Source organism: Emydura macquarii, unplaced genomic scaffold (assembly GCF_026122565.2).
Source record: "Emydura macquarii macquarii isolate MOO-44397 ecotype Brisbane River unplaced genomic scaffold, CSIRO-AGI_Emac_v2 contig_480, whole genome shotgun sequence".
NCBI classification, from domain to species: Eukaryota; Metazoa; Chordata; order Testudines; family Chelidae; genus Emydura; species Emydura macquarii.
The window spans coordinates 3,299,953-3,326,686 of record NW_027130617.1 but is presented as its reverse complement, the minus strand read 5'-3'; the positions used below and the strand labels follow the sequence as shown (position 1 = coordinate 3,326,686).

Genomic DNA, 26,734 nt, shown 5'->3' with positions numbered 1-26,734 from the left:
TATAGACCAGCATTTTTGTAAGGTCTGTTTTTAATTTTTGCTTTTATGCACAGATACCCACAATATGAATAGGTGTACAAATGCAGTGATAATTCTTTGATTCTGGCTTTCTAGATAAGCACCAGTTTATAAACAGAAATCATTCTGTAAGCTATAAGAGAACAATTATACCACAATTGAAATTGAATTCTACTTTAAGGAGCTAGGACCAAAGAACTCTGAATAAGTCATCACTATAAATATTAACATAACCATGAATAAGTAACTTTAAAAACAGAACTGTGAAGATACAGTGTAGCTTCTCAGCCTTGCAGCAGATGACTAAGATCATTTGAATGATTTATTGATAAGTCACTGTACAGAGGTAGTTCAAAGAGGACAGGCTGGACTTTTTGTTATTCAAAAATAAGCTGATTCCAAAGGTATCTGACACTGTTATGAATAAAAAAAAGTAGCATAGGTGGGGTTGCTTCGCCTGGCAGTGACTTTCATAATAGAGAAAATGTTCAGTTACTGAAGATCGTAGATAATCAGGAATTGGAGCGCTAGCCCAAGCAGCAGCAGCAGCTCCATTCTGTCCCACAGGGCTGGGCTGGGCCCGGCTTCCTGCTCTCACAGAATCCTAGAAGATTAGGGTTTGACGGGACCACAGGAGGTCATCTAGTTCAACCCCCTGCTCAAAGCAGGACCAACCCCAACTAAATCATCCCTGCCAGGGCTTTGTCAAGCTGCACTTTAAAAACCTCTAAGGATGGAGATTCCACCACCTGCCTAGGTAACCCATTCCAGTGCTTCACCACCCTCCTAGTGCAAAAGTTTTTCCTAATATCCAACCTAGACCTCCACCACTGCAACTTAAGATCATTCCTCCTTCTTCTGTCATCTGCCACCCTGAGAACAGCCTAGCTCTATCCTCCCTGGAACCCTCCTTCAGGTAATTAAAGGCTGCTATCAAAACCCCCCTCATTCTTCTCTTCAGCAGGCTAAACAAACCTATTTCCCTCAGCTCTCCTCATAAGTCATGTGCTCCAACTTCCTAATCATTTTCGTTGCCCTCCACTTGACTCTTTCCAATTTGTCCACATCCTTCTGTAGTGGGGGGCCCAAAATTGGACACAGTACTCCAAATGAGGCCTCACCAGTGCCGAATAGAGGGGAATAATCACTTCCCTAGATCTGCTGGCAATGCTCCTATTAATGCAGCCCCATATGCCGTTAGCCTTTCGATAAGGGCACACTGTTGACTCATATCCAACTTCTTGTCCACTGTAACCCCAGGTCCTTTTCTGCAGAACTGCTGCCTAACCAGTCAGTCCCCAGTCTGTAGCAGTGCATGGGATTCTTCCATCCTAAGTGCAGTACTCTGCACTTGTCCTTGTTGAACCTCATCAGATTTCTTTTGGCCCAATCCTCTAATTTGTTTTGGTCACTCTGTATCATATCCCTGCCCTCCAGGGTAGCTACCATTCCCCCCAGCTTAGTATCATCTGCAAACTTGCTGAGGGTGCAATCCACCCCATCCTCCAGATCATCAATGAAGATGTTGAACACAACTGGCCCCAGGACCAACCCCTGGGGCACTCCGCTTGTTACCAGCTGCCAACTAGGCATCGAGCCATTGATTACTACCTCTTGAGCCCCATGATCTAGCCAGCTTTCTATCCACTTTATAGTCCATTCATCCAAGCCATACTTCTTTAACTAGCTGATAAGAATATTGTGGGAGACCATATCAAAAGCTTTGCTCAAGTCAAGGTACATCACGTCCACCGTTTTCCCCACATCCACAGAGTCAGTCATCTCATCACAGAAGGCAACCAGGTTGATCAGACATGACTTGCCCTTGGTGAATCCAAGCTGACTGTTCCTGATCATCTTCCTCTCTTCCAAATGCCTCAAAATGGATTCCTTAGGACCTGCTCCATGATTTTTCCAGGGACTGAGGTGAGGCTGACCAGTCTGCAGTTTCCTGGATCCTCCTCCTTCCCTTTTTTGAAAATGGGCACTATATTTGCCTTTTTCCAATCATCTGGGACCTCCCCCAATCACCACGAGTTTTCTAAGATAATGGCCAATGGCTCTGAAATCACATCAGCCAACTCCCTCAACCCCCTCAGATGCACTACATCCGGCCCCATGGACTTGTGCATGTCCAGCCTTTCTAAATAGTCCTGAACCTGTTCTTTCAGCACTGAGTGCTGCTCACCTCTTTCCCATTCTGTGCTGCCCAGTGCAGTACTCTGGGAGCTGACCTTGTCGGTGAAGAAGGAGGCAAAAAAAACCATTGAGTACTTCAGCTTTTTCCACATCATCTGTCACTCGGTTGTCTCCCCCATTCTGTAAGGGGCCCACACTTTTCCTGACCTTTTTCTTTGTTACTAACTTACCTGTAGAAACCCTCTTGTTCCCCTTCACAGCCCTTGTTAGCTGTAACTCCAACTGTGATTTGGCCTTCCTGATTTCACTCCTACATGCTTGAGCAATATTTTATAGTCCTCCCTAGTCATCTGATCAAGATTCCACTTCTTGTATTCTTCCTTTTTGTATTTAAGCTCAATGAAGACTTCTTTGTTAAGCCAAGCTGGTCGTCTTCAGGTTGCTGTTCTTTCTGCACATCTGGATGGTTTGCTCCTGGGCCCTCAATAAAGTTTCTTTAAAATACAACCAGATCTATTGGACTCCTTTCCCCCTCATATTAGCCTCCCAGGGGATCCTGCCCATCAGCTCCCTGAAGGAGTCAAAGTCTGCTTTTCTGAAGTTCACGGTCCATATCCTGCTGTTCTCCTTTCTTCCTTTTGTCAGGATCCTGAACTCGACCATCTCATGGTCACTGCTGCCCAGGTTACCACCCACTTCTAGTTCCCCTACCAATTCTTCCTTGTTTGTGAGCATCAGGTCAAGAGTAGCATGGTCCCTAGTAGGTTCCTCCAGCACTTGCACCAGGAAGTCATCCGCAACACTCTCCAAAAACTTCCTGGATTGTCTGTGCTCTGCTGTATTGTTCTTCCAGCAGATGTCAGGGTGATTGAAGTTCCCCATGAGAACCAGGTCCTGTGATCTGGAACTTGCACTAGTTGTCTGAAGAAAGTTTCGTTTATCTCATCCTCCTGGTGTGGTGGTCTATAACAGACGCCCGCCATGACATCACCCTTGTTGTTCTCACCTCTAAACTTAACCCAGAGACTTTCAACAGGCTTTTCTCCAGTTTCATACTGGAGATCTGAGAATCATATTGCTCTTTTACATACAGTGACCCATTGACTCTCTCCATTAGGAGGAGGCTTGAGGAGCCCATCACAGCAGGCTTTGCCTGCAGAGCTGGGCATGTGCATTGAGGGGGCAGTTGGTGTGCTGGTAGATAGATAGATGGGGGAAGGGACTTAGCCCTAGCCTATAGCCATCAAATATTCCCATTGATTTCCATGGGATTCTTTCACATGTTTAACCATTTGCAGCATTGGGGCCTACTAGCATTACATTTAGGGAAGTAGAAAAGGACAAAAATTGTGTGCAAATCCTGCACAATTTCCTCATGCTAAATAGCCCTATTGACATCAATATGATTATTAGCCTATGGAAAGCAAACAGGATTTGGCCAGCAATACAGACCATTTAGTTAAAGGACTGAAGAGTGCTTCCTAATGTAGCAAAATGAATTAAGAAAAAATAAGTTGCATATAATATTACACATAATAATGTATCTATTCTTAATGCTATGCCAGTTGTGCTCAAGATACCTGAGACAACAATAATTAGGCAACAGTCACATCATCTCACAGGCATAAGAAGTTGGAGACAACAACTGTAAATTAGGGGCAAAGGCCACAGCCAGGAGATGTTTCTGAAAAATGGAAATACTAACCTCAAAGTTATACAGTTAAAAGTGTTGGAGTAAAGGAAGCATTTTAAAAGAAAGATCAGCTGTAACTTCAAAAGCCAGACATTTTATCATTTTTAAACTGAGGAAGAAAGGAAGGATTCTGCAAAATCAGACTCAATTTGGAAGTATGGTAATACTTGCAATAGAACTTAAGGTATTATATTCGGCTTAAGAGATTAAAAGATAGAAAAATAGAAGTGTTCTTCCTAATTAGATAAGCCATATGGTATACGGAATAAATCCTGGTAGTAGGATGGTTTATAATTATAACCTTATTTTTGACCAGATCCTATTATTTCTCTTCTGTTTTGTACTTCTGATATGTTTGCTGGGGAAAAATCAGACTTTTTATAATAACCAATGCACTTCATTAACCAAAGATATCTCAGAGATCATTTCCCCACCCCCACCTCCTACTAAAAACCAGACGAAACTAAATATGATCTCTCATTTTAAAAGGTGAACTTCATCTCGAAAATGATGTTAAAAGTTTTGCTAGAGGATCTAACATACTAAGTGCTGTAAACATTCTGTAGAGAACAAAGTTTTGACTTACCTTTTAAGAATTCTTTTCCTTCTCAATGAAATTCACTGGTACTTCTTATTTTGATGAAAATGTATTATAATGCAATGTTCTCTGATATAGACACCAGAAGCTTATTGCAGGCCTTGATATTTCTTGTATTTATAACAACCCAGTATGATACTGTGCAAGTAAGGAAATACCAGTAGTTTTCATGGAGAGAAAAATGTATTTTTATAATGGAAAATTAAAAATTTGCTGCAAGCTAAATGCTCAGCACAGCCTGGTTACTGAGATCATTCAGGACATATTAGTGTAAGTCACTCTGTTTTCATATTAAGAGTAAAATCCACCAAAGATCAACAGTTCCTGCTCAGAAATCCAATGGTGTCAGTTTAAAATAGCAACTTCACTGTATTTTCCAGCTGAGCTCCCAATAGTCCAAAGTCCTGAGCCTCCTCAATTCCCAGTCACTAAAATGGTAGTCAAGAGCACTCAGCATCTCAGAGGATGAGGCTTTAAGTTTCTACAGCTGACTAACATTGCCACTTCCCAGTAACCACAGCCACCATTATCATACAGACATACATACTTTATAGCTCACTTCCCTTTACGCTTTAACATCAAGTGGCTGAAACAGGCTTATGCCAGTTCTGCTGTTCTGACTGCTGAGCAAAAAGGACAGGAAATCGTTACACTCAAAACATTTCTAGCAAAGGTCACTTTAATAGAAAATTACATCAATCACTTTGAAGAAAAAAGTACATTTCAACTGATGTCATTCGTTCATGGGCTAATGTCACCTTTAGTTTTAAAAAGTTAAGCTAGTTCTTGAGACAAATCATTAAAAATTAACCGTGTCTTCAATAGAGATTTGAATCTTGTGCGAGCAAGCAGGATTTTATTAGTTGTTTCGCACGATGGTCTAAATGGTTATCTAGACATCTTTTTTCTGAACATATTACTGCGGAAGTAATCTTAATGGGAACAAATCAGCTAGAGCAGAGGAACATACGGAGTTTTTCCATCTTTAATACTATTAGTTACCTACTCTTAGGGATGTCATACAGTTTAATTAATTGTTAGAAAGTGCTTTGAGATCCTCAGATATTTGGTGGTATATAGGTGAAAAGGACAGGCATTATTATAACTGTAATTCGGGCACATGTATATCCTGGATTATGAAACATGTGGCAAAATGTCTGTTCTGATACAGATTTTTCAGTAAAATTTGTCTAAAGGATACATTTTCATAAATAGCCTCTAAAATGGAAGGTGTAATCCAAAAGGTTGATTGGAGCATGTAAACTGGATTTGCACATACATATCAGGTCTTTCTATGCTTAGAACACACACTGCCTGATCCCGAAGCATTGCTTCCACTGACTTCAGTGGTGCAGGATCGACCCCCAAAGGCCCCAATTCAGTAATGCCTTTAAGCATGTGTATCCTGCTTAAAAGCCTTTAAGCAAGTCCATCCTGCTTTAGTAAAGCACATGTGTAATTTTATGTGCTTAAATTCCATTGAAGTCGATGCATAAGCAGATTGAAGCATGTGCTTCAGTGCTTTGCTGAATAAGGATGGACTGTTGATTTGGAACTATTCATGTTGCAGGATCAGCCCCTCAGCAGCTAAAGACCTGATTTTCAGAAGTAGTGGACACATAAAATTTCTGTTTAAATACCTAACTACCCACTCTCTGTAAGCATATGCAGTTTGCAGAAATGCAAAAATATGGACAAGGAAAACTGAATTCATAAGAACAACGAGAGTTCTGTGGCACTTTAAAGACTAACAAATTTAAGGTTGACCCACCAAGGACTTTATTTACCATAACTGCCTTTGTAAGGTTCAATATCTTGCCACAGTGAACATGATTTAACATTCATTGGCCTGCTCCTCAGCTGTTCAGTTTAATGGGACTAGTTACATGCACAGGTTAAGAACAGGTATAAAGTTTTTAGGATTGAGACCTACAAAAGTGTATTTTGTGTTTTGAAAATCAGCCCTCACGTGTTTAGTTCTGTTCCATCTGTCTGCATATTGAGGCCTGGTCCACCTCTCTTTTTGATGGTGGGCTGCTCGAACAATGATTGGAGCACAGATTCCATGTTAGTTAGAATGTTTTCTTTAAAAAGGCTTCAGTTACAGAAATGTAGCTAATAATCTTGAATAATTTTTTTAAAATGTTTGCATGTTTTGCAAAATCTCTGACTTCATTCTACTTATGTGTCAAAAATACATACATATGTATGCACATACATCCCTTTGTAAAGCAAACAACCTTTTCTAACTAGTAGATCTCACCAGAACAGTGATTTGAAATGCTAAGTCACCTTTTTAGTGCATTGACTCCTACCACTTCAGTGAGATTTCTGTCTTGCTGTGCTGGAGTCATTCTCTTTGGTGGCATGGAACCATTCTGAACTGCTGAAGATACACTGCCAGCTGGCTCTAGAGAAATCATTGTCATATAGTAGCTATAGTGAAATTTGAATTGTTGTTTTTCCAGTTTCTCAAGCAATGGTTCTGTACACAGGTGACCATACTGACCAGCTGGGGATACAGTCAGCCACACCCAGAAACATAGAAGATTAGGGTTGGAAGGGACCTCAGGAGATCATCTAGTCCAACCCCCTGCTCAAAGCAGGACCAACCCCGACTAAATCAACCCCTTTCTTCAGGCCTGTTTATTATCTTCACAAACAAAGAGAGAATAATGTGCAACAAGTAACAAACAATAGTCTGGTTAAGAAGTTCAGACTTGCGTCCTCCGCCTCCAAAAGCTACTGGGTAAGGCCCTTTCGGACCACAGGGGACTCCACAGAGTGGGTGAGACGGTTGATCGGCTGGTCAGCCTGCCACCTCCTGCTCTGGTTACCAGAGAGTTCCTCTTTTCTGGTCTTCCCCTGTTCCCACCCATGAGGCTGATTTCTCTTTTATATTGTCCAGCTGGGAACGTGGGGCAATATGAAGTATTGATCAACTGAGTCAGCTGACTCCCAGCACCTGTCTGCTGGGCATCCCTCTGGGGCAGGATCAGCTGCTCCCTGTCCCCACCCCCATTTATTAAAGGGACAGATCACCTTGTTACATGCTTCTCCATCATGCCCCCCCCCCCCCCAAGAGTGGCATCGGGAATACACTTTGTCCACCAAACCCCCTTGTCCCATGAAAAATTCATGTGTGGCTCCAGACTGGTGGCAAACTGTAATGCACATGGCTGCAGGGCTAGGTACCATCATGTCAGCCAGTCATTGGAGCAAGGCATGGTTGGCGATAAGGGTGAAGGATGCTCTGAGCAAAATGGCCCACTCTATTTCCAGGCACTCCTTTTCAATCACTGCATAGTTTTGTACATAGGGCAGGAGTTTTCTGCACAAATATAATCTGGGGTGCTCCCTGTTTTCAAACACTTAAGAGAGGACAGCTCCCATCTCTGGTTCAGAGGCATCTGTCAGTAGGATGAAGTCACTAGTACAATGTGGGCTACGTAAAACCGGTGTGCTGCAAATGATTCACTTTATTTCTCCAAATGCATTTGCACATGAGGGATTTCAATGTACCTTACCCGGTGCTTTGTTGTGCAGAAGGTCCATTAAAGGGACTGCACCTGTTGAGAACTGGGGTATAAACCACCAATAGTATCCAGCCAAAAAAGATATCATTTGTCACAAAGCGGTGGGATGGGAGATTCTACAATGGTCTTTAACCTTGTCTATCGGCAAATGGATTCTCCTGTTCCCCAGGGTGTATCCCACGTATTTTGTTTCTGCACAACCAATTTGACATTTAGTGGGGTGGCAGTGAGGCCCACTGGCCTGAGGGAGTGGAGCATCCTTCCACTCATTGGAGATGTTCCATTCAGGTATTTGTATGAACTACCACATCATCCAGGTAAACCCCATCATAAGGTGGTATGGGAGTATTTTATTCATTGGCCTTTGAAATGGCATTGGGGCCCCATGGAGACTGGATGGAAGGATTTGAAACTGGCAGAGGCTCTAAAGTGTGGCAAATGCAGTCAGCCTCCTGGATTCTGTGGTTAAGGGAATTTGCCAATATCTCTTAGTAAGATCTAATGTCACAAATTGGGCTTCCCCAGTGTACATCCAAAATCTCATCAAGCTGACGCATGGGATATGCATCAAATTTAAATACTCTATTTAATTTGCAGAAGTCAATACAAAACCAAATACTGTGGTGCAGTTTTGGGACCATCATGACTGGACTACACCATCCACTATGAAATTCCTTAGTTACCCCCAGGTGGAGCATACAATGCAGTTCCCTTTTTACAGAGCCTCTTAACTGCCCCAGAATCCAGCAGCAGCCCTTCTGGACCAAGTTCCCAGGTTCAAGATGAATGCTGTGTTTGATCAAATAGGTTCTCCTGGATCTGGCAGAACAAACATCAGCAAAGTCCCTAACTAGCTCACTGGTTTCCTCCTGTTATGTGAGAGAAAGATCTTCCTTTCAATGTGTGGCTGTAGGACCACCAGCTGGGACCCTACCTCCAGTTCATGCATTAGAGAGTGGATAAATAAGCCTCTAGGGCTTTCCACAGCTTTAAACACATTAACATGATATATTTAGGATTCCTGTCACTTCTCCATCAAACGTATTTCACAGTCTAGCTTCCGCTGCACCTCAGGACCACAAAAGGGCCCTACTATTTTGCCAGCAGCTTCTTTCCCTAGGAGGGAAGCAGCAAAAGCATTCAGTCCCCTAGCTGGTAAACCTGCAGGCAGGCCTTTCTATTTTAGTGTTGTTCTTCCGAGCTCTGTGCTGCCTGCAAGTTCTCCTTGGCAAAGTTTCCTACCAGATCTAGGCTTGCCCTTAATTTAAGGACATATTGTATTATGTTAGGGCTTGTGGTGCCTTATTTGTGCCATAACTCCTGCAGGAGGAGTAATATACCGCACAGCTGCCTCCCATATAGTAATGCAAAAGGCAAGAAGCCCATAGATAACTGCATGACTTCCCTGCTCACCAGCAGGTAGGGTAACATCTTATTCTCATTCCAGGACTCAACAGCCACAAGTTTTTGTAACATTCCTTTTAGCGTACAATTAAACCAGTCCACCAACCCAACGCTTTGCAGATGGTAGACAGAGGTTCTTGCCAAGTGGACCTTCAGAAGGGTCCATACTTCCTGCATTAGCTGCAACACAAAGGCCATGCCCTGATTTGTCAGGATGACTCTCAGGCTCCCTGCCTAGGAGATCACTTTCAGAAATTCACTTGCTATTGCCTATGTCATTGCAGAGTACAAGGCCACAGCCTCTGGGTGGCATGAGCTAGAATTACTAAAATGAATAAACATCCACGTGAACTCAGTTCTAGGGGTCCTAAAAAGTCTATCCTGATCCCCTCAAAAGAGGTGCCTACTAGTGGGAGAGAATTAAGAGGCCCCTGTGGGCTGGGCTGGGGCCCACAAATTAACATTCTGGGCAGGATGCACAATAATCCTTGATATCTCAGAAAGTGCCAGGCCAAAATAACTGCATGAGTATCCTCTACTCTGTGTTTTCCACCTCCAGTTGGCTGGACCAAGATATATCACGAGCCAATTTTAACCCCTGGTTCCAGTGTGGCCTGGAGCTGGGTCCTCCTTTATATTTTCCAACTGAGTGTGGGGGCACCTGTCTGCTAGGCTTCTCTCTGGCACAGGGGTGGCTGCTCTCTGTCCCTTATACCTCCACAAGCTCTTAAGGACCTGATTGCCCTGTTACACCATTTAAGACTAATCGCCGCTGTCTCCTTTAGACACCTGTATGTGCTCCAGAGAAACAGAGGAGAATATTTCCAACAGAGATGGTTTTTAAAAAAAGTCTGTCAATACTTTGATCACAGACTGAATTGTCTGGAATAATACCATGCACTCTTGCTTACTAAAAATGATATGGGGTGTTGTATCAATGAAATATATTTTATTGTGTTCTGTCAATGAGATGTCTTATTTTTATTATATAGATACCTCTTCAGACTGTAAAATCAGCTTTCCATTTCTCTTAATGAGATATTGTACCAAAAGTAAATTACAAGAGTTTTCATCATGTCATTCCTACAAAAATAGCACCTTTTGGCTGTCTTTGCAAAAAAGAGGACACTAATATAGTATTTATTAGGTCTGTGTGCTGTGCAGTTAAGCACTAATATTGAACATCAAAAACTCCACAGTCTGTAACCAAAAGAATGCATTGTAGTACAAAATACACAAGGCCCTTTGTCAAGTAAGAGAAAATAATGTCATTCCTAAGGTATCAGAAATAATGAATGCTTCATAATTTGAATATTGCAAGGGGCAGGAGGAGGGAGAGGGTCAGTGAAGAAATATAGGCTGGCATTTAAAAAAAAAAAAAAAAAGTCCCCCTGAAATTAACAAGATAATTTCTTTTGAGAAGAAAAATTGCTTCTTGGAACCTTAGTTCCATCCTCAAGGTATGAAAAAAATACGTAACGCTCAGAAGATATTGGGCGAGCAGATGCAGAAAAAAAAAAACACCACAGCATTTGAAAAGAAATGGGGTTTTATTTTGTGGCCATAAAGCTGGGGGAACCAGGACCACCATCTTTTTACCCAAGGGGTCTTGTTTTTCTGTTTCATGAACAAGACCAGCAGGTCAAAATGCCAATGTGCCTGACGTGTGCAGCTTTATCTAGTAATAAAAAGGAGATTACAAGACAAATGAGACCCCTCTGGGCCTCCTAGCCCCTTGCAAGACAAGCTTCCCAGACAAGGGGAGCTAATATATAGGCAGAGTCCAGCTTCTGAGAATGTTATGGCGATCAATTAGAGGTAAAGAAACAAAGTATTTAACACTCCTAGATAGAGATGTAGCTGAGGACAGTTTGCATAGAAGAGAGGAACCTAACTACAATAATATACAAGCAAGAAGCCCAGATTCCCTTATTCCTGGGCATGGCAAAGAAGCAAATGTTAAGGGACCACAAAAGGGTATGGTTTAAAAGATCTTTTTTAAATGAGGATTTTTTCACAAAAGCTGTTAAGTGATTGAAAGTCACCAAATTGTGATTCTTGTTAGTCTCTGTTATTGGTATTTGTTTTTTATTGTAATGTCTGTATGAGACTGTCACTCACAACATCCCCCCAGGAAGTCCAAGCCCCCAAATTCCCTTCATTCTGTGCTGAACTGGGGTTAGAGTTGTGCCAAGCGTTTAGCCTTCCCTTCAAGGGCCAGCACACCTTGTTTCAGTTTACAGGGTTCTGAGTGCTTCCCAGACAGACACGTAGAGGCAATCCCTGCCCCAGGAGCCCAAGAACAGACATACAGGCAAACGAAAGTTAAAGGGAATGTGTACAACATAGAAATAAAGAGTGTTGAAGGAGGCAAAGTTTAAGTGAACATAACATTTAGCAATACACCAGTCACTATAAGTCAGCTAGATGTCCCCAGAGGCAGCATTTTAGAGGTGGACCTTCAAGAAGGATTTAAACATAGGGAAAAGAATGGACTTGCAGATGGGCTGAGGAACGATGTTCCATGCAAAGAGGGCACCAGCAACCAGGACATGGGCAGGCAGGTGTAGTGGTTAAGGCAGGAGTCAATAGCCAGGAGTAGGAGCCCAGGCTCAGTTACCAGAGCTGAGGGTCAGAGCAGAGGAGAAGGGCTGCATTATGTGGAGTGAGGCTAGGGAACTGCCTTAAAACAGGGCTGGAACACGCAACTTCAGGAGCTAATGCAACTGTAGACAAATACTTGGAACAGCCACTGATCAGTTCCAGTTGCTGAGTTTAAGAGCAGGTCAGCTGATTCTTCCCACCAATCAGGTGCTGTAGGCAATCAGGTAGCCTGCTGCAGGCCAGCTGCACTCATTAAGTTGCCCTACTCTGCTGCAGGGGTTGGTTCCTGGCACATAATTTGTTGTTGGAAGTCTCACCAAAGGAGTTAGAGGAGGATAGTTGGAAGTTCATTCTTAGCTGTTTGATAGTAGAAATGGCAAAATGCATCGTCTGCATCTCCTGAAGGCTCATTCTGTATTTTTACATGGTGTCCTTCTTCCCCACCTCTGTTACATTGTCAGACTCATGATTTCTTGTCTCACTAGTCCTTATAACCTGTTACAATATCTGCTGTATTAGCCATCCTCTCTGTTACGCTCAAGAACTGTAATACAGTTTTCAATAAAGATGGCACAAATAGTTTCTCAGCTGCCTTAGTTAGGGCTCTTCCTTTCCGCAAATTATGTCCTGCTGGAAATGACAAGATTCTATGACGTTCAAACTCTGGAGTGGGCATTCTCTCTCATCATGTTGTCTCCCCAATACACATGTTGCTTATTAACATTTAGTTGTCTCATGTTCCATTGGTACACATGCATAACTCACATCTGCTTTAATGGGAACTGCACTGAAAGGAAATTAACCATCTTAGAATAGGTAGCAAGTTTCATTGCTTTGGATGCAGTTGTTTTAAAAGGCTATACATGGCCTATGAGTATACACTCCATGTTGGAAAACCCAGACTTGTTGCCTTTTTCAAGATTTTTTTCAAGAGTTCAGTACAACACGTTCTGCAATAGGTCATTTAATTCAGAAACTTGAAAGATTTGTGACAGTTAACTGATAAAGGAGTTAAAACAAAATGGGCATAAAATGGAAAGCTGAAGGGAATTATGAATGTTGCCAGAAACAACAGCTTCAGGAGTTTCCTTCTTGATATTCTGGCCCCAAATTTCCTTAGTTCAGCAGATCTTAGGACTCTCAAGATTTATGGTAAGACTCTATTGAACAACATGTTTATCTGTGCAAAGAAATGAAACAATATAGATTGGCTAAATACTTCTGTTGCATTTGGTCTCCTGCTAGAAAAATGTAACAGCTGTCTTGTCTTTTGACCCCTTTCTTTCATCTGTTGTTGTATATATTGTATTTCACAGAGATACATTTTTTCTTGTGGGGCTAGGAACAGAGTTTCTCTTTTCAGAATATTATCCTCATGCTCACAGCCCCATATGTCAGAGACAAGAAAAGCAGGCAAGCTATTGGCACATATCTAAAAGGAATACAAGCCATCACCATATTTCCAGAAAAGAACATTTTGTGGGTGGGGAAAATTTTACTCTTTGGCTAAGGTCCTTTCATTCTTAGGCAGAAACTCCAGCAAAAGTAAAGCAAACAATCATTTTGGGGCTAGTTTAAGCATCCATTTCAAGCTCTGCAATCATGGGATTGCCCTACACCCTTCCATACCAGCTAGACAAGACAAGCTGCGCAGTGCTCAAAGAGGCTGAAATTCATCCTTGCACGGCATAAACTATGAGCCACTTAAATCCTTTAAATCCTTACCCATTAAAACACCTGTTCACTGGATCTTAATAGGGGTTTTGTCTGAGTCAGGACTGCAGAATCAAGACCATACAAATCCCAGTAACTCGTGCTCCCCAAAGCATAACCATACCCTATGAAGTAAGTCACACTAAGGGCCTAATCCAAAGCCCACTGAAATCCATGAGAAGACTCCAACAGATACCCTTAGATTTTGGATCAGGCTTTGTGTTAGGTTCACAGATTTGTCCTGAAAACTCTTGGTTTGAATGTGATTACTTTTAGGAGTTTCCTGTCTAAAGGGGATGGTGCTATCTTCTACATTAAAAACTGCCATGTTGCTTCATCAGCTCCAGGGATACTAAAACAGCAGATTCTACTGTTTCCCCATGATGTCTATGACTAGTTTCTGGCTATATCTTGGCTTATAAACAACATACTTAAAACATTATTAATGTCACAAGGGACTGATTGTCAACTGGAATAAACCTTTTAGCAAATTTGTCCCTACCTACTCTCACTTTCAGGTTCATCAGACATGGCATATGTTTCTGTCGTTTCCATGTTATGGATATGCAACACAATGAAACCACATTACTATTAATTACAGCAGCAGGACAGAAACAACTTGACATGAGGAAGCTGAGTAACAGACATTATGCACAAGCCTGTTGAACATACCTAATAACCATGATCAAAGCTGAAAAACGAATTGCAGTGCTTTAGTAATACAGAGAAAGGTCAAATCATTAGCAAAATATTGGCTCTAGCCAACCCTTGCTTCATATACAAAACCTGATACTTCTGTGTTTGGCTCCATGTAATAATCAATGGGTCTACTCACACTTTTACAAGTAAAGTTAAATTACATGCATAAATAAGTGTTTGCAAGGTCAAGACCTAGGTTTATATGTATATTCTATAGGATGAATTCTCCCCTGTGCAGAAGTCCAGCACAAGCCCTCAAAATAAGAGGGACTTCAGTGGGACACAGGACTTGTACTAGCTCTCCGTCCAAGGATGAATTTCACACCTGAAGATTTGCTTATTATCCATTTTAAGATCGTGAAACAACTATGTAGAAAACAACATCTAATTGGATACAACAATGTACCTTTAGAACAGGAAGTGTAAATGCCTAGTTTCCATTGACTTCAATATAATGTTGGTGAAAGAATTAATCCTACAGACGATTTGGATGCATCTATCCCCACAAAAATCAGTGAATATTGTATGTGAACGAGGACAACAGGATCGGACCCAACATTCATTATAAAAACCTACTGAAGCATTTTAGAGACAGTTAGAACACTATACTTACAGGATTGCTGACTCTTCAGCTATACTGAGTTTATGGAGGCCTACATGAATGAGTTTTTTAATCATGGAATGTAGTGATAACATGTTGCACTTTTATAACATCTTCCACCTGAGGATAGCAAAGCACTTCATGAACACTGATTGAGCTGTACCAACACCCCTGTTGAGTATTGACTTTTAAGGCCCCTAATATCTTTGAAAATCTTCCTCAAACATTGTTACCATTTTACAAATGGGAGACTTATCTCTGGAGAACTTCCCTGTTGTCTTTTCCTGAAAAGACAAAGGAAGTAAATGAATCATGATTTAGTGATGATTTAGAGGTGATTTAGTTTAGAGGGGCCACTTAACACCCTATAGCTCTGTACCCTATGCTGCTTGAGGCTAAAATTAAACAATCATAACTTTTGTGTACCAGACCCAAGAAGGATGAATGGCTGAGAGAGGTTGGAACGGGGTTTCTTTCATTTTCTCTGCTTTGGGGAAATGGGAGATGTGAGAGGAATACAAAACAAGCAGTTCATGCCTATCTATTAGTCATACCTTTGTTTGTTGTACTGGTTGCTTATTCTGTAGATGTCCTTTGTTGTATAAATAAGGTGCATAGCCTGAGGGTTTAATTTAGTATGTCTTTATAACTTTATTTTCAAGTTTTTTTCTAACCACTGGTCATTTTATAATATTCTATCTTACTGTTCACAATTTGCCTGATTTGAAACATTTTAACAGTCTATTTTTTTTTAAATATGTGATTTAGTAACATTTTACAGTGCTTAGAGACTGGGTTAAGTGGGAAATACATATGATAGCCTCATTAATACAGAAATTGTTGAATGAATTAATGATAATCATTTGCTACTTGTGAAGCTGTTAATTAGTATTTTCCAATCAAGTACTGAAATAACTTTAAACCTATTTAAGCTGCAGCCTTAACCTGAATGGGAAACAAAAACAATTTTTTTTTTTAAACAAGCAGAAGGTATTTTTGAGTAATCATTCTTTTAGATGTGTATATGGGGGGGGGGAATACAGAATGACACTGATATATGTCTAAAATGAAATTACAAGGTTTGATCTTTGATTTCCAAAGCAGCTTCATATAAAGCACATCCTGAAATTTCTCATAAACTTTCTTTTTTCTTAAAAAGCTCTTCATCATGACTGGCTGGAAAATTTATGGTTTTAAAAAAAGCAGGAATTTTCTATTCCCGTCTTTAACACATTTGAAAAATATGGTTTGTTGGTGTGTTTGGACTAAAAAAATCCATTTTGAATTAGTCTAAAAAGTGTGAGGTGCTCCACTATAAATCTGACCTGGCTTTAAAGGAGCTGTGGGAAAGACGGGGTGGGGGAAGGGGTAGAAAGGGCAAGCAACTTTTGAAATCTCCCTACATACATTATTAAAAACGTTGCAAAACACTAATCTGTACAGCTGAATAATATCTGGCCTATACAAATTAAAGTATTCCTTCTTTTTCCCCCTTCAGTTTATTAGAAGTTACTATTTTGATAGTCATTTATAAATTCTTTTTTCCACCTCCCAATGAAAAGAAAATCTTTTTATTTATTTCACCTCACGTCTACAAGTACCACCACATCAGTATTTATATCTAGCTACCCGTTCGTACTGGATAAGTGCAGTAGGAATCTGGGATTTAAATGGCCTGACTTGTAGTTGAAAAGTCATTAGCAGAATGCGATTTGACAAGGAGCAGCTTAAAAAGCGTTACATGGCTGTTTCTGCATTAACCTTTACATTTACGTCAAGGATACAATCACTTTCATTGATATGTTCTTGAATTTATTAATCATGATTGGTACAAAAAAAATGTAGCACTGGCTTAGGTGCCCAAGGGTGAAACTGAGGTTTTCTAAGTCGGATGTTTTCTGTTCATTCAGGCTAGAGATCAGGATGAGTGAGAACAAAGGGTTAATATATAGCCTTTTGCCATAATTTCTTTTTGGAAATGAAAGGATTTTCATAATAAACACACTAGCACAGACTCACTTGTTTCCTAGCTTTCAATTAAACATTTAAACTGCACGGGGGGGAAAAAAAAAGAAAAAATATTCAATATGGCTAGTAAACTAATTCCAACACAAAACAAACCAAAACCTGAACTCCTTATTCAGCCAAAAAAATCATATTGTCTTCATTTGGAGTTTTGACCAAGCAAAGGCTGAGTAAAACCTGAATGTAGATTTTTAGGATTTGGCCCAGTGAATGTTTATCAGAGCCCGGGCTCCCTGCTGGTCATTGGGCCTAGTCACATGGCTACGGTTTTCAGACTGGGCCCTGTGTGATCATGCTAATCACAGATTCAATCATATGATGAACTCTGCTATTTAATTTATGCAAAAATTCTGTTTCATTTCTAATCTGAGGCTGAATTTTGTGGCTGAAGAGATATGCTTGTGAATCTCTGGAGTGCTCATGGTTCTCTTCGCATGGTCAGGACAGCTGGAATACAGAATATCCACGTCAGCCATCAACACAGGACTCATTGGGTAAATTTGACTTTGTCTGGAGCAGGCTAGGCTCCAGACTGACTTCCATTATGAGTACTTCTTAGAGGCTAAAGGTTGTTTCTCCTCTCCCGTCTGGTCTGTGTGAAATACTGAAGCAGTGTAAAAAATTAAGTGGGTTGTAATAAAACAAGATTTCATATATAATCATATAAAAAAGCAGAGAGAAAAATCAAAGAAAATATATGCATGATATATTTAGCCTTAAATTTTGCAACAGCTGCTTTAGTGTCCAAAACTGCAACATTGAAGTCAATGGCAAAGTCAGGACCAAGCTTATAGATAGGTAGCATCTGTGTGCTCACAGTGAAAAACAAAACTTTGCATTTCAAGAGCATCTTCTCTCCTCAATTTTTCTCTGACCCTTTGCCAGGCAACACGTTATGGACACTGCCCATTGTTTCTTGGTTCCCTTTATAGATGACTTGCAGTTCCATTATACTCTTCTGGCTTCTCTTATGTGTCTGGTTAATTATAAACAAAAAAAACCAACAAAACATGTGTCTGTACAATTTAACTCTGGCCGAGTCCATTGTATGCTTTCCTTAGTTATTCATTATTGTAAATCGCTGCTCTTGAGTAAAAAAAGAATATAATGGTTTTATTTTCCTGCACTTTTTTTTAAAACAATTTTTTTCCCAAATAAATATCTCCTCCATCATTCAAGAACATCTGATCTTCGGTTTTAGCCTAAGAACTGTGCTTTTGTATATTAATTGTCCTGGCTGTAGGTATGAAACTGCCTTTCTGCTTTGCATCTTATTGTAAAGTGAGAAGGTTCACCTAGTCTTATAATTCTCTTAACATTAATTCAACTTTATATAAGACATGAATTATTGCAGATTAGAGTTGATCTGTCACAGTGAGATTACCACAAGTGTAAAAAAAATGCTCAGCCTGTGCCATTTTCTTTTGCTGTGGGCTCAGATGAAGGTACAGAAATCATGAATCACATTTGCCTTGATATAAGATTGAGAAAAAATGAGAGGTTCTCTATCAAATTACTGAAAAATGTGTCAGTCGTATTTAACACTATCCTATAGCTCAGTGTCAGTAGACCCCCCCAAATTCCTGAGAACTCTATTTAAAAATTCTGTATTTTGGTCAAAGGATACACCTGGTTGTTCCTGTACCATTAGTAAAATACAATATGTGGCACTTAATTGGAACACATCAATCCAATCATATATCGGGACATCTCCCAGGAAATCTATTTAGCCTAATGATAGCATGGTGTAATGTCTGCTGCTTAGTGGGGAGAGTATAGGAATAGAATCTGCCTAACGGGAACACATTTGGCTAGGAACAAATGATTAAATGGTACTTAAACAGGCATTAAATAGGTAGGAAATTCTAAACTAAAGTCTTTTAGTACAGAAGGTGGGAAATAAAGATTGAAGAAGAGATGAAGATCAAATAAAGATGAAATGTAGTGAAATTCTCTTTTCATTATTATGTAGTACAATGTTGTGTGTCATTTTAAGTCCTTACAGAAAACGTATTTCTTCTTCATGACCTCTTCTTCTAGGCCCAAATCCAGAGTCCAATGGAAGGACTCCCATTACCTACAAAGGACTGTGGATCAGGCCCTTAGGTTCCAATTAAGGAGAGCATTCCGAACCAGGAAAGCACTGAAGCACACGCTCAGCTACAAGGGAATGGAACTTAAGTGTGTGCTTAAACGCTTTCCTGACCTGGGGCTCAAGCCTTAGAGTGCTCCTATCTCCCACTGAAGCCAATGGGCATCGAGGGTGCTCAGCACTTTGCAAGTCCTTGGGGACTAAAGTTGGAAAAGACACTTCATTGAGGCAATAGGCTGTCCATGGTATGTGACAGTTAAAGGGATTACACTGCACAGGTAAACCCTGAGAGCCCTCAAGTATAGCTCCACTGAAATCAATGGCGCTGTGACAGTTTACACCAGCTGAGGTTCTGCTCCTAAATATCAGAATCTCTGTTTTATGTCTTGATCAATACCTCTTCATAGAACTCATCCAACAACAACTGAACCTGACCCCTCACCATTCTATTGTAACTAGTGGATTTCATAGTTCACTCTGTGATGAGCTTTAATTATTCCAGTCAAATATCATCCAACACCTCACTAACAGAGCTGGAATTGCGAGTGTAACTGTCACATCTTCTCCCAAATCCCATTACACATCAATATGCAATAATCTGCCTGTCCTCTTGACACAATCGTTTTCATTCAAAAGAATTATTAATACTACTGAAAGGAAGGAAACCGTTTAGGCAAGCTTTAATCTTCATTATCATCTGACCCCATTCCACACCACAAAATACAAGTCAGGACATTTTGATACTTACTGTAAACCACCAATCTGTGGATAAGAGCTATTAAACACTGGATTTATGAGTCAGGATTAAAAGATTTTTGGTGTCGTTCATTTGCATCCACATTCCAGTATCTCAAAGGATTACTTAAGTAATGAAGAAATAGTGATACATTCTTTCCACAAAGGAAACTATATTGGCTACATTTGACCTTCCTCCTTTTATAACGTGCAAAAAACCCAAATCAGAGAAGCCTTATAATCCAATCTGACTCTAATGCATACACAAATCAAGAGAAAAAAAATTATATAATTACAGCCCATACAGGTAAGTTTTCACTGCTCTGAATGTGCAGGGTATAAAACTATAAAAAGCAATTCCTTTCATCATTAAAACACACTTTGGAAAGAAATCTGCCATTGTGACACTGAATTTGTAGCTTACATGATTAAGTGCCCTTGTGGCCTAATGTATGTTGGTGAGATGCCGAGGTCTCTGAAGGTCAGAATGCCAGATCACACAACATACTAAGGAAGAAAATGAAAGTTCACCTGTGGCAAAACATTTAATGGAAGAGAGAGATGAAATAAACCATTACTGAGATTTTGCGGTATTCAAAAATATCCCCAGGCCTTCTACGGGAGATGACACAAAAAAGGTACGTATTAAAACATATAAAAATGTAATTATTCGATTTCTAATTTAACTATATTGGGGAAAATTCATCCCCAGTGTAACTCAATTGTTTTTACTGAGTTACAACACAAGTTAATTTGTCCCATAATGTCCACATGGTATTAAGAACATATGTTCTTAAATTCAGATGTATGAACATAAGAACAGCCATACTGGGTCAGATCAATGGTCCATCTAGTTCAGTGTCCTGTCTTCCAACAGTGGCCAATGCCAGTTGCTTCAAAAGGTATGACCAGAACAGGCAATCATCGAGTGATCCATTCCTTTTTGTTCATTACCAGATTCTAGCAATGAGCACCTAGAAACATCCAGCCTAAGGAGAGGAGCCACTGAGCCTGGCACACAACTGATTGCTTGGGACAACTAATGAAAAAACAGGTAGGAACGTGAGGGTCACAGGTTTAAACAAAGGGAGCCAGAAGGGGACACCGAGCAAAGAGCCCCAGACAGCTCCCACCGCTCCCGAAAGGCATCGAGGGAGCCAGCAGACACCACCCAGAAGAACTCTGCCCGGAGACGTGAGTGAACAAGGGAACAGAAGTAGGCCCCACAGTCGCAGAGCACCCCCCTGCCAACCTCCTCTCCCTGGTCTTGTAGATAGCCAATTTGGCCAGGGCCAGGAGGAGGTTGACGAGGAGGTCCCGTGACTTCGTGGGGCCATGGATGGGGTGTGCATAAATGAACAGGTGTGGGGAGAAGTACAGCCAGAACCTTAGCAGGAGGTTCTGGAGGAGCCAGAACAGGGGCTGCAACCTGGCGCATTCAAGGTAAATGTGCGCCAGGGTCTCCCTCATGCCGCAATAGGGGCAAGTGTTGGGGCAATGGGTGAACTGTGTCAAATACACGCCCGTGCTCACGGCTCCACGAAGGAGCCGCCAGCTGATGTCCCCAGTGTGGAGTACATACTGGCCCACCGGGGGTCCTCTGCCTCCACAGGTGGCCACAGGTCCCACCACTTTGTGTCAGGGCAGGACACGAGGGCGAGGAAGTGAAGGGTGTGGACCACGAGCGTGTAAAGATGGGCCCTCGGTGCGGTTCGGAAGAGGACCGGCCACAGGTCGTGCAGCCAGCTCGGGGCATGGGGAGGGGACAGCTGGGGGGACTTGTGGGGCTAGGGCCCAATGGAGAGTGCTGGAGGGCTGGGACTGAGGGGGGGGGGGCAAGGAGCACCCTCTCGCAGGATCCGCTCGAGGGAAGCCTGAGCAGTGGGGGGCAAGATCGCCTTCACCTTCTGGAATACACGCTGGGGGTTTGAAAGGTGGAGAGGCCCATGCGCCGAGCCAGCACCTGGGGGTCCACCCAGTCCCCCCGGTTGTAGTCCAGGACATGTCCGATCTTGGTGACCTCCGCCAGGACCAGCCTCCGTTGCACCGAGGGGGCTTCTGCCACCTGCACACCGAGTTGGGGGTTGTGTAGCAGGGGCTCCACGAGGAGATCCACCCCCTCAGGGACCGAAGGGGGCCTGGAGGCCGAGACCAGCCTCCAGGTCTGGAGGAGGTCCTGGTAGAAGACCGACAGCTCGTAGAGGTCTCGCGGAAGACCCCTCGGATGGAGATAAAAAAGCTGCCGGTCGTATCGGAGCCCTCGGAGGAAGGCATGCGCCAAGTGGCTCCACACCGGACTACCTGCACCATAAAGGAGTTTCTGCAGGGCCTGGAGATGGAAGGTGTGGACCTGGCTGTGGATACAGCACAGGCCCTGCCCTCCAGGGGGAGACTCAGGATCCCTGCAGAGACCCAGTGCAGTCCTGGCCAAAAGAACTCCAGAATGAGCTTCTGGAAGTAGGCCAAGAAACTCGGGGTAGGGACCCGCGTGTTGATTCGGTGCCAGAGCATGGACAGGACCAGCTGGTTCAGCACCAGTGCCTTCCCCCGAAGGGAGAGGCACCGAAGCAGTCCCGTCCATCTCCGCAGCCACCCAGACACCCTGTCCTCCAAATCCTACCAGTTCTCTGCTGGGGAGGGATGGGTGGCAGAAAGGTAAACGCTCAGATAGAGCAGCAGACCCGCACTCCACTGGATGGCTTGAAGCATGGGTAGGAGGGAGCTTGCCCGCCACCCGGCCCCTACCATCAGGCCAGAGCTCTTGGCCCAGTTGACCCGGGCGGAGGAGGCTGCCGAGTAGACGGCCGGGCAGGCCTCTAGCCACACCAGGTCGCCCGGGTCCTGGACCGCGAGGAGCACGTCGTCTGTGTACGCTGACAGAACTAGCCTCAGCTCTGGCTCACAGAGCACCAACCCCGTCAACCTCCGGTGGAGGAGACAGAGGAAGGGCTCAATGGCCAGGGCGTACAGCTGGCCCGACAGCGGACAGCCTTGATGCACACAACGCCTGAAGCTGACCGGTTCGGTCAGGGTCCAGTTGAGCTTGACCAGGCACTCCGCAGAGGCATACAGCACCCAGAGAAAACCCACAAAGTGGGGCCCAAAGCCGAACACCCACAGGGTGCCCAGGAGATACCCATAGTCCATCCTGTCGAATGCCTTCTCCTGGTCCAGGGACAGGAGAGCGAACGACAGACCATCCCTACACCCAAGCTCCAGGGGTCCCGGACCAGATATAGATTGTCGAAAACGGTGCGGCCCGGGACAGTGTATGTCTGGTCGGGATGGACCACGTCCTGCAGCATGGACCCCAGCCTCAACGAGACGCCTTGGCCACAATCTTATAGTCCGTGCAGAGGAGCGAGATGAGACACCAGTTCCGGGGGTCACGGAGGTCCCCCTTCTTGGGAAGCAGGGCGAGCTCGGCTTGCCTGCACGAGAGGGGGAGCCTCCGCTGTCCTCAGACTTGGCCCAGACGGTGGCAAGGTCCGGGCCGAGGACATCCCAGAACACGTGGTAGAACTCCACAGTCAGCCCGGGATTTGTTGGTGGGCATGAGGCGGATTTAAGTGATAGGTTACATACCACACTTAGTAGTTCTGCAATTTAAGAATGGCTTAGATACAGGAATCTCCCTCACATACTCTGCAGTGAAGACCGATGCAAAGATTTCATTTAGCTTCTCTACAATGGCCTTATTGTCCTTGACTGCTCCTTTAGAACCTCAATCATCTAGTGGCCCCACTGATTGTTTTGCAGGCTTCCTGCTTCTGATGTACTTAAATTAATAGCAAAAAGTTAGTCTTTTGCTAGTTGCTTTTCAAATTCTTTTTTGGCCTGACTAATTACACTTTTATACTGGACTTGGCACAGTTTATGCTCCTTTCTAGTTTCTTCAGCAGGATTTAACTTCCAATTTTGAAAGGATGCCTTTTTGCACTTCTTTTACTTCATTGTTTAGCCCTGGTGGCACTTCTTTGGTCTTCTTACAATGTTTTATAATTTGGGTGTATACATTTAATTTGAGCCTCTATTATGGTGTTTTTAAGAAGTTTCCATGCAACTTGTAGACATTACACTCTTGTGAGTTTTCTTTTTAATTCCCATTTAACTAGCTTCCTCAATGTTTATGTAGTGTTCCCCTTTCTTAAGTCAAAGGCTACTGTGATGGGCTTCTTTGGTATTTCCCTCTCACACGCAGATGTTACAATTTAATTATATTATGGTTGCTATCCCTGAGCAGTTCAGCTATATTCATCTCTTGGACCAGGTCCTATGCTACACTGAGGAGTAAATCAAGAATTGCCTCACCCCTGTGAGTTCCAGGATTAGCTGCTCCAACAAGCAATCATTTATGGTGTCTAGAAACTATCTGTGCATCTTATCCTGAGGTGACATGTATCCAGTCAATATAGGAATAGCTGAAATCCTCCATTATTGAGTTTTCTATTTTTAAAGCCTCTCTAATCTCTCAGAGCATTTCACACTCACTATCACCATCCTGGTAAGTGTCTTATTCTTATATTCAAGCTTGGAATTTCTATCCATAGAAATTGGTGCAGTTTGGATTCATTTAAGATTTACTATATTTGACTCTATGCTTTCTTTCACATATAGTGCCACTCCCCCACCAGCATGACCTACTCTGTTATTCCTCTATATTTTGTACCCCAGTATTACCATGTCCCATTGATTTTCATTGCTTCACCAAGATTCTGTGATGCTTATTTTATCAATAGCTATATTAAAAACTACTAGACATGTTCACCTATCTCAGTATTTAGACTTCTAGCATAAATAAATCACCTTCCAGATTTGTGTTGCAGGTTCATCTTTTTAATCCATTATATTATTTGGAGGAATCACCCTCAATGAGTAATATATTCAATGAAACATTCAATACTGTCAGTACAGAAGGAGACTTGAACAGAAGATATTTTCTGGAAGGTGGGAGCATAGCTTCTGTACTCAGTTTCCCTTCCACAGAGATACTGTCCTACAGTTCCTTCAGTCTGGATTATATCATTTTATTGGTTTCAAATCACACCAACATACTATAAGAGTGGCTTACCTCTGCCCAGGACCAACTGCTGCTTAGTCACTGCATGGATTCTCTTTGTCTGAAAACAGAAATATGTAGGATCAATAGTCATTCATTTTAATGGATGTTTTTTTCCAAAGGAACATATTTCACTTAGCCATTCATATTGAAAAATTAGTTTCACCTTAATGTCCCTCTTCTATTTTATTTATAGCTTATGAAATGAGGAAAACTGGTAAGTTTGGGAAAAGCACTATTTTTACAGCTGCCTACTGTGCACTATGAGATGATATATTCCAGTTATACCATTTAAAGCCCAACTAATTAAGAGAAATATTAAAAACAACAAAAGAGACTAATTACTGGATGTGAATATAGGCATTTTCCCCTTACTCCCCAAGAAGATTCTCTAGCTTCCCCCTGAATTTTTCCTCTTTTCCTACTGAAGCCCATGCCAAATCTCTCAAGGGTTGAAGCTCACTTGGAAACTATCATGGTCTCTTGGTGTGGTCCTTCAAGGGGCCCCAGCTGCTCCTAGCTGACCCTCCTTAGCTTGTCTTCAATCAGGTCAATACCTAGAACTTCACCTCTAATTAAACCTAGCAGTCTTTTAATTTTAGGGCTTACAGGCTGCTTCAGTTTCTTAGCTCTGCACTAGGTAGCTTCCAGAAAAGGGGCTATCTCCCCTTTACTGTCCTAAGCCTTTTTATCTCCCTTTCTCTTCCTATACTCGCTCCTTTATAGCAGGCCTTGTTTCTTCTATTGGTTGCAGCTGTGAGTGCCTGTCTCCATGACTGGCAGTTGTGTGGGGGTGTAATCAAGCTGCTTGCTTGTAAATAGGAGAGGTTCTCCTCCTACCCCTGTCTAAGATCAGTATGAGTGTGTAGATCTCATTACAGATGAGTGCCCTACTTTTTGTGCTGGTCAAACCCGTATAATCCAGCAAAGTATTTTGCTCTGAATTCTTTTAAACAAATACACATAGGCTGTCTTCAATCCCCTATTGTGTCCACTTTCCACGGTTTATTCTAGAAAATGAGTATTGGCAGGACTAACTGCCAAAGCAGCCAATTTTCAGTATTTCCTATAGAATATTTTCCGAATTTCAATTTATAGTTTGTAATCAGAATTATTCACACCAGAAGCCTGCTCTTAGAGTTACACTCATTCAGAGAAAGCAGAATCATACCAGAGGACCTACATGTCTAATACTCATGTTTCTAAATCTGAATATTGAATAGTCACAACAAATTGCTCACAAATAATCTGTCATGAATCACTCAGAAAATATTCAGTGACAATTTTGGAAAATTCAGTAAAATTTAGAGAAGGAAAAATGAAATATGTTAAATAAATTATTTATTGTGTTCTATATAAGAATATTTCAAGAGCTCCATAGGGAAAAGGATAGCTAATAGAAGGGCATTGGACTGAGTTCTAGCCTCACAGGCAGACTTTCTGTATGACCTTGAGCAAGCTGGGTTTAATCTTCCCCTTACTTCAGTTCCTCACCTCTAAATTGGGGATAATATTTCCATAAAATCCATTAATGATTGAGAAGTTTTCAGGTACTAGGGTGATGAGGACCATAAAAGTATCTAGATAGAAAGTCAGTGATGGAGAGTAATGAAGGATGATGCAATGTTAAGAGAGGTCATTCTGAACCTACTAGATGAGATAAATCTTTTTTATATATATTCAGAATATTGGTTTTATGATTTTTACATTCAGAATATGGCAATAGTGAAGAATATTTTTATAAATTATACTGTGAGGTACCTATCCACTAAGTAACTTTTTGGTTGGAGATTGTGGGGGAAATGGTGGTAAGGAAAC

At 42.0% G+C, this 26,734-nt stretch overlaps 1 long non-coding RNA gene across 2 annotated transcripts in view; it reads right to left on the bottom strand.

Annotated features, from left to right (window-relative positions):
* The window catches only part of LOC137146822 (uncharacterized), an 81,425-nt gene extending 55,836 nt beyond the window's left edge, over positions 1–25,589 (bottom strand). Inside the window, exons 1-3 of one of the 2 annotated variants that reach the window (XR_010918058.1) lie at positions 25,380–25,589; positions 24,929–24,977; positions 13,021–13,172 (exon numbers count right to left, since the gene is read on the bottom strand). This is a non-coding gene — a long non-coding RNA (uncharacterized lncRNA). Of the gene's footprint in view, positions 1–13,020; positions 13,173–24,928; positions 24,978–25,379 lie in introns of those variants that run through there. The other variant, XR_010918059.1, reaches the window with a different exon arrangement.
* Between the last annotated feature and the right edge of the window lie 1,145 nt (positions 25,590–26,734).